Raw genomic sequence first — 7,762 nt, forward strand, 5'->3', positions numbered from 1 at the left:
ATAAACATGTACTCTTACAGAAAAGATTAATAAAGGATGCAAAAACATTCCTGTTGTCTCACAGTGAGATATTTAATACTGGAAAATTTCTTATCCATGTATTATATTCACTTACAAACAAGCACAGCAAGATTTATTAAGTATTTGTAAGCCAGCTGAACTAGCCCATACCCAATATTTGAAACACAAAGTAGATTTTCTAGCATGGTCACAAGTCAGCAAGCAATCCAATTCTTAAAAATCGGGAGGGGGTAAAACCGCTTTTTATGAAGTCCATTTCTTTAAAGCAGTGAATACTCTCTCCAGGTTTGTATATTTTATCGGGCTTGACATTTGGATTTTAGGATAAATGTAAATTTATCTATTTATCTAAAAAATTTTTCAGAAGAGAAGCCCCCAAAAGTTTTTACTGCCATAACTCCGAGAAACCTATTCTGCTTCTGTCTTAATGACCTGTTTGCTCATTTACTACGAAAAGAGTAAGCATGTTCTTGAACCTCAGAATATGCTAGATGTTGAAAACATAGGCATTATGTGTGCCTACTTCCCTCAATAAAATCTCTAAGGGGCATTTATGAGCTCCTCAGATGGGAAATCCAAATGCCTGATTGAAAAGCGAGAGCGTTACAGGAGGAGGGAAGTGGAGAGGGCTGGGAGAGGATCAGGCCAGGTCCACATCACTTCCCTGGCTCACCCTTATTTTACACATTTCCCTATTCGTAAGTGCAGTTGTGGCTTCTTTAAGTTGTAGTAATACTGAAGGATAGGTTAAAATAGTGGAAAGCCTGGCCCGGGACTCCTAGACTGTGATCCCAGCCACTGGGTAGGCTGAGGAAAGAATTCCTGAGTCCAGTTGGAAACGAGCCGGGGCCACATAGCAAGCCCCATCTCAAAATAAATGAGTAAGAATAAATAGAAAATGGTTACAGATTAGCTGGGAATGGTGGGTTGTGTTTATAATCCCAGTACTCTGGAGGCTGAGGCTGGAACATTGGCAGGAGTTCAAGGCCATCTTTGGTTAACAAAACTTTACAGATTAACTGTAAAGTAGGCTAGGGAGGTGGTTCAGTAATGTGGCTTACATGGTGAAAGCCTGGAATCAACTCCCACAAGCGTCCTCTGATGTTAACACACAAAAATTAAAATGTTTTGGTTTTTTTCCTAGACAGGTTTTCTCTGTATAACAGCTCTGGCTGTCTAGAACTTGCTTTGTAGACCAGGCTGACCTGGAACTCAGAGATCCACCTGCTTCTGCCTCCCAAGTGCTGGGATTTAAGGCATGTGCCTCCATGCCAGGCATAATAATAATTAAAATAATGTAGAAAATTAATAGTAATGCCCCCCAGCCCCAGTGGTGGCAACCTGGCTTAATTCCAGCACTCGGGAAGCAGTCAGGAGAACTATGAGTTTGAGGCTGTCCTGGCCTACATAGAGAGTTTTGGGATGGCCAGGGACCCTGTCTCAAACATTTCACTAAATAAATAAAATCAATTGGATTGCTTTCAGTGTTACCCTTAGTATTAGCAGTCACGTTAACAAACACATACACATTTAATGCCCATTAAAATCTCTGAACTGGCCCCGGAGGTGTTGATGCACCACTTTAATCCCAGCACCTTGGAGGCAGAGGCAGGAGGCTCTCTGAATTTGAGCCTAGCCTGGTCTACAGAGAGTTTTAGGAAAGCCATGGCTGTTACACGCCTCAGAAAAGCAACAACCCCCCACCCCCACCCCCACCCCCCAAGCTGGGTGGTGGTGGAGCACACCTTTAGTTCCAGCACTTGGAAGGCAGAGACAGGTGGATCCCTGTGAGTTTGAGGCCATCCTGGTTTACAAGAGCTAGTTCCAGAACAGGCTCCAAAACTACAGAGAAGCCTGTCTTGAAAAAAAAAAAACAAACAAACCCAAAATAAAAATAAACAACAAAAAAAGTCAAATCACTGAAATGTAGAAATTTTGTAAAATTTTGCGGTGGTGGGCTGGAGAGATGGCTCTTGCAGAAGACCAGAGTTGGGCACCCCACGTGGTTGCTCACAACCTTTACCCATGCCACCAGTTCTAGCAGATCTGACACCTCTTCTGACCTCCCCTGGCATGCACAAGACGCGGAGATATACACGTGAACCACGCACTCAAAAACATAAAATTATAAAATCTTCCAAAAAATTTTCCAAGATGGTATTTGGAAAGAAATACATCAGAAATCTCCCGACATGGTAGCAAATCGCACGAGCACTGTAGTATCTCTGGCGAGAGTATGACACTTGGTAGTGATAGGGTTCTGGACTTCTCGGAACAGAAAGCAAGGGCGTGTATCGGTTTCCTCATCTGATCGCTACGTCTGTTCCTTTTGTAAGTTCACGTCTCTGGGTTGATGGTTCTAAGTAATCACCACTAGGCCCCAGGAAACTACCTCTGCACTCCCTTCGAGACTGTTTACCCGGCCCTGTCATTGTTTCATTCCTATTTCCTAGAACGGGGAGGGCTGGAGGTTTGCAGAGCACGGCCTCCTTCCTCTCTCTCGGGTGATCGCTCAGGGACAAATACCCTCACGTCACTCGGTGCCGAGGTCTGGCCCCGAGCAGCGCAGGGCCCGGGCACGTGACCCGCCCGCAGTCTTCGCTGTGGCCCGCGGCCCGGGATGCAGTCGCGCTGACGTCCTCCTGGTTACCCACAAGCCTCTGTGCCCCGGTGCGGGCAGGAAGAGGGCAGCCGGGTCCAGCGCCTGCCCAGGAGGTCGGGGTGCCTTCTGAGCCGGACGCGGACGCTGCTCGGCACCCCCTAAGCCCCCAGTGCTTGCAGCCTGGCAGCCTTCTTTCTCTCAGAGGGGCAGCAGGGGAGACTGCCAGCCCTGGCTCAGACTCTCGTCCTAAAGTGCAGCCCCTTGTCGGGACTCCGGGGGCCGGGCGCTCTGCTGACAGCTGTCAGAGTGACAGCGACTCCCGAACCCGAGCACTCCCTGCTCTGCGTAACCTCGTCCGGCTCCTTAGGGTCTTCCTAACGTCTAGGAATTGTAGAGCAGGGTCACTCGAGTACCATATGGCGTCTAGTACGTGCTGCCGTTTAGTAAGTATTAGCCCCGCAGGCCCGACCTGGCCGCCCCTCCGCACCAGCCCTTCCTGTCCCTCTGCCTCATCGCCTGCGGTCTCGCGTCGGCTCCAGACTCTCGCGCGCCCCTCCTCTCAGCGGCTGACGAGCCTCTTCCTCCTTTGCTCCCAGCGCCCGGGCTCAGGACTGCATTTCCCGGCAGGCGTCGCGGCCTGTGGCCAATGAGGGACCTAGGATTTGGCGGCGGCGCCGCCGAACGGGGCGGGGGGGCTTTGTGCGCGGAGGCGGCGGCGGCGGCGGCGGCGACGGCGGCGGCGGCGGGAGCTGGCGGCACGGAGATCCGGACGGAGGCCGAGGCCGGGGCTGTGTGCTGGGCGCCTAGGAGAGGTGTGCAGCTTTCGATTGAAGCCCCGGGTCCCCGCTGCCCTTCGGGGCCGCCAGCCTCCGGCTCCTCTCCGGCACCAGCAGCTACTCGGCGACCCCCGTCCGGCCGCCTCCCCTTCGCTCCGCGTCGCCCGCAGCCTTCCGTCTGCCCGCAAACGAGCCCAGCCGGCCGGGCCGTGGCCCTCCTCAGTGCCGGCCGCCATGGCAAGGGTGCTTGGCGCGGGGGAAATCTAGTCCGAGGATTTCATGCGGCCTAGCTCGGTTCCGTCTCCTGCGCCCGCGGTCCCGGCAGCTGCCGGCAACCCAGCCCCACTTCGGGCCTCCGTGTCTCTCCTGTGATCGTACTGACACGGCCAGGGGGTTAGAATGGAACAAACTGAAGGTAAAGTGCTTGTGTGTGCCTGCGTGTGTGTGCGTGTGCGCGTGTGTGTGTGCTTGTATGTGTGTGTGTGTGTGTTGCGCGTCAGGGCTGAGGAGGCTCCCTGGGGTGGGGGCGACCTAAGACCCAGACACCGGTATGGAGTGAGATCCTGGAAGGGGAGGTGCCGCGGGGTGGCCTGGAAGGGTTCGAGGAAGGAAGAGCAGATGGTAAGGTGGGTGTGGAAGGAATCGGGAGGTGGGGCAGGTAGGCTTGGGATATGATGTAGTGGTGCTGAGCTGGGAATTGGGAGTAGAGGTGGGATGGGGGCGGGGATAAGGATGGAAACGGGGGAGGGGGAGGGAAAGAAGAGTTAGAATTGGACATTAGAGACCTCAGTAGACTGCAAATTAGGGAGGTCTGGAATGGAATGTGGAAACTAGAAGACTTGGGGGAAAGGGATGGGATTGATGGAGAACGAGGCATCGCCTGGGAATCAAGGGAGAAACTAGTGAATCAAAGTGGAGGAAAAGATAAGATTAGGAAATAGGGATGAGAAATGATTGTGTCAGGATGCAATAGGAGGATAGGAAATAGACGCAGGAAACTGGAAGACAGACATACGACTGGGCTAGGGAAAGGACACTAGCTGAGTGTTGGAAGGGATGAGAATTATCGACCAGGCGTCACCGGAGTGTGAGGAAAAGAAGGATGGAGATTATTGAAGTGTTAGAAAGGAAAGCCTTTTGTTCCTATATTTGTGTGTATTCTGTCTTGTATTTCAAGGCTAGAGAAATAGAGAAGCTAGTGGTTATGGGGTTGTGATTGTTGTGAAATGAGGGCGGTGTGGGTGTTACTGTTCTGAGCGAAGAGGAGATGTGTTTGTGTTATGGTAGGGAGACAGGGAGAGACATGGCCATAATTTGATGGTTTTGGTGAGGGAGTGAAGACTATTCAGATTTAAAGGGGGCAGGGGCAGCCATGTTTGCTACCAGGCACTGCAGTGTAAATAAATTCCTTTTCCTCTCCCGACATCTGCGTGAATCTGGAGCCGACCAGTTCACATTGTTACACCCCCCTCCCTTCTATTCATGAACTTCTCTTAGCTCTTGGGTCATTTACGATTGCTCATAACCACCAAAGAAGGTAGTGATGTTTTCCATCTTGTGTGTTTTGCTGCTTCTCCCTTTTTTCCCCTTCTTCCTTCTGGTTGCAGAAGAAGCATACGGATAAATTGCAGTGTAAAATTTAACCCTTTTTTATAAATTTAAAATTACAGTTGTTTTTTTTTTAACTAACTGAAGAAATCATTACTAACCTATTTCAAACATGATTGTGAAAAGTCTTAAATATTGATTGGTTTCAGACACCTCAGAAGCAAGTCAACATTTTTTTTTCAATTCTTTAAGTAAACAAGGAAATTGAATTGGTTATTTTACTTGGGGCGCTCTTCGGAAGGGGTGGGGAAGATCAGCCTGTATCTGCTTGCCTAATTTTGAATATTGGAAAATTAGAAATGTTCCTGGTGCTAGGTAATAATGCATGTTGTTATGGATAATGCTTTTTTTTTTTCAAATCAGCTTTCTATCACCTCTTCCCTTTGCTTTCCTGTAGCTAGCTCAATACAGTCTCCAAATGCCAGTTCAGCACAGCACTGTGATCTGTGAAGTGACTTATAATCCTTAGATCCTCATTGAGTTGCCAGGGTTTAGGGGGTGGGTGGGTAGGAAGTTCTGTCACTCTCAGGAAAGCTACGGTGAATCTTTAATGTCACTACTTGTATGATTCTGAATAGTTACTAAGGGTCTGAATCTTGACAAAGTAGATCAATTAGTACTGGGTGAAATCTCTTTTCTCTTCATACTGAAAAGAATTCAGTATGTGCCCTACTTAAAAAATAACCATAATTGTGATAAATCCAAAGTTTAGCCCATGACTGAGTAGTGAAACTGTTTTCTAATACCTATGTAATGGGCTCAGCCCATTTGTACTGCGGGCTGATGCAACAAATCTTAATAGTAATGTTCTCTCGGTTTTTATGGAGTCTGGTGGGAAACTTAAATGTAATGTTGTTGAAGTGGTGCTTTCTGAGATTAGACTTGGCATAAATGTTGGGTTTATAGCGGGGTATTTTGATTTGACAATATATGGTATGAATTTATTTATTTTTTAATTCTGGAGACAAATTCAGTTCAAAAAGGCCATTCAGCATGCTCTTGAAATTTATTTTGATGCAGGTATTTTCTTTCTTGGTTTGCATTTTATTTGTAATTAAGTAAACTTACGTGCATGAACTATTAATGCCGGCATTTTTAGGAAACTGAGCAATTGTGTATTATAATAGAAAACATCTATTTGGAAACGCAAATGAGCCATCTTAGAGTGCTCTGTTCTGGGTTCCTTGGATGGGTATCCATTCAGTGAAGAAGTCTATCGTAGTTATTAAACACCTGAAATAACAATCTGTGCTGATTACTAAATTTTTAAAAATTATTTTATTTTTTGTGTACGAGTGTTTTTACCTGTATGTGTCTGTGTGTTCGTGGAGGCCAGAAGAGGGTGTCAGGTCCCTTGGAATTGGAAATATGGATGGTTGTGAGCTGCCATGTGGGTGCTGGGAATTGAACCTGGGTCCTCTGGAAGAACAGCTACTGTTTTTAACCACTGAGCCATCTCTTTGACCCTGGTATATCTTTTTATTTATGTAGTGAGACACACTCTCTCATATATTCCAGGCTGGCCTCAAACTTTCTCTGTAGCTGAGGCTGACCTTGAACTTCTGATCTTGAACTGCTGATAGTATAGTTTAGAGCTAGCACGCCTCATTTATGTCAGGGTGCTAGGGGTCCCTCTAGGGCTCTAATGTTTGCTAAGCAGGCGTTTCACCAACTAAACTACATCTCTCTTCCCTTTTCTCTGAGTGGCAAATTAATGAATGGTTTTATAATGGTTAGATTAAAGAAATTTTGAATGAAGGAAGCTAATTGCCCACAAAACTAGTTAGTTTTGGTCCAACTGTCCAAAGTAACTCTAAAGACAATAGTTTCTGGAATTTTAAAATAATCATAATCAACAGTAATAGCTCTAGTAATAGTTGTCCTCTTGCTGTGTGCTATGCTTAGTGACCTGCGTGCATGCTTTCCCCTATCTTCACTATGGTTTTCTGAGACACTATGTCTAACTGCTTTTTGCAAATGGAGAAAGAGGTTAGATAACAACATTACAATATTTCAATATTTAAATAACCAAGCTGGTATTTGAGTATAGGTCTTTTGAATTATAGAACCCAGACAGCAAACTGTTTCTGCTCATTTCTTCTTTAAAGTCATAAGAATAACACATACTTGTTATTTAAGATATTTCAAAAGAATAGTGCCCCCATTGTCACTGTAACTACTTGGAAGTGTCTTGAGTGTCCTAGACAGTTTCGGTGGATTTCCTCACATATATTTATCGGGCTCACACTCATAATTCTAGGCCTCTCAACTACACCTTGGCCTTTTGTTTCTTTTCTTTTTGGGGCTTGTCCTGGAACTAGCTCTGTAGGCCAGGCTGGCCTCAAACTCACAGAGATCTGCCTGTCTCTGCCTCCCGAGTGCTGGGATTAAAGGTGGCCTTTTCTTATTTTATTGTGAGTTGCTCAAACTGGCCTCAAACTTGATATCCTCTTGCGTCAGTTCTTCCATGTATCTGACATTATGTGTACCACAGCTCTGACTGCCGATTTGCTTTACTCAGCAGGCATATGGACCTACAACTTTAAGTCAGGGTGTCACTATGTAACTCTGGCTGTCCTGGAACTCCCTATATAGACCAGGCTGGCCTCCGACTCACAGAGATTCATCTGCCTCTGCCTCTGCCTGAGTGCTGGGATTAAAGGCATCCCCCATTAGGTCCAGCTAAATTTACCATTCTTTTGCTATTTTAAGAATCAAAGCCACAGAGAAACCCTGTCTCGAAAAACCAAAAAAA

General features: G+C 46.8%; 1 protein-coding gene across 5 annotated transcripts in view; it reads left to right on the forward strand.

The window, feature by feature from the left end:
• Positions 1-2,667: 2,667 nt before the first annotated feature.
• Positions 2,668-7,762, forward strand: part of Nsd3 (nuclear receptor binding SET domain protein 3) — a 108,178-nt gene continuing 103,083 nt past the window's right edge. For 3 of the 5 annotated variants that reach the window (XM_013352004.2, XM_013352005.2, XM_026786959.1), the window contains exon 1: positions 3,602-3,814. The gene's annotated coding sequence lies outside the window, so the exon portion shown is untranslated. Of the gene's footprint in view, positions 3,067-3,408; positions 3,815-7,762 lie in introns of those variants that run through there. The other 2 variants (XM_026786958.1, XM_005362459.2) reach the window with 2 other exon arrangements.

Source organism: Microtus ochrogaster, linkage group LG7_11 (genome assembly GCF_000317375.1).
Source record: "Microtus ochrogaster isolate Prairie Vole_2 linkage group LG7_11, MicOch1.0, whole genome shotgun sequence".
NCBI classification, from domain to species: Eukaryota; Metazoa; Chordata; class Mammalia; order Rodentia; family Cricetidae; genus Microtus; species Microtus ochrogaster.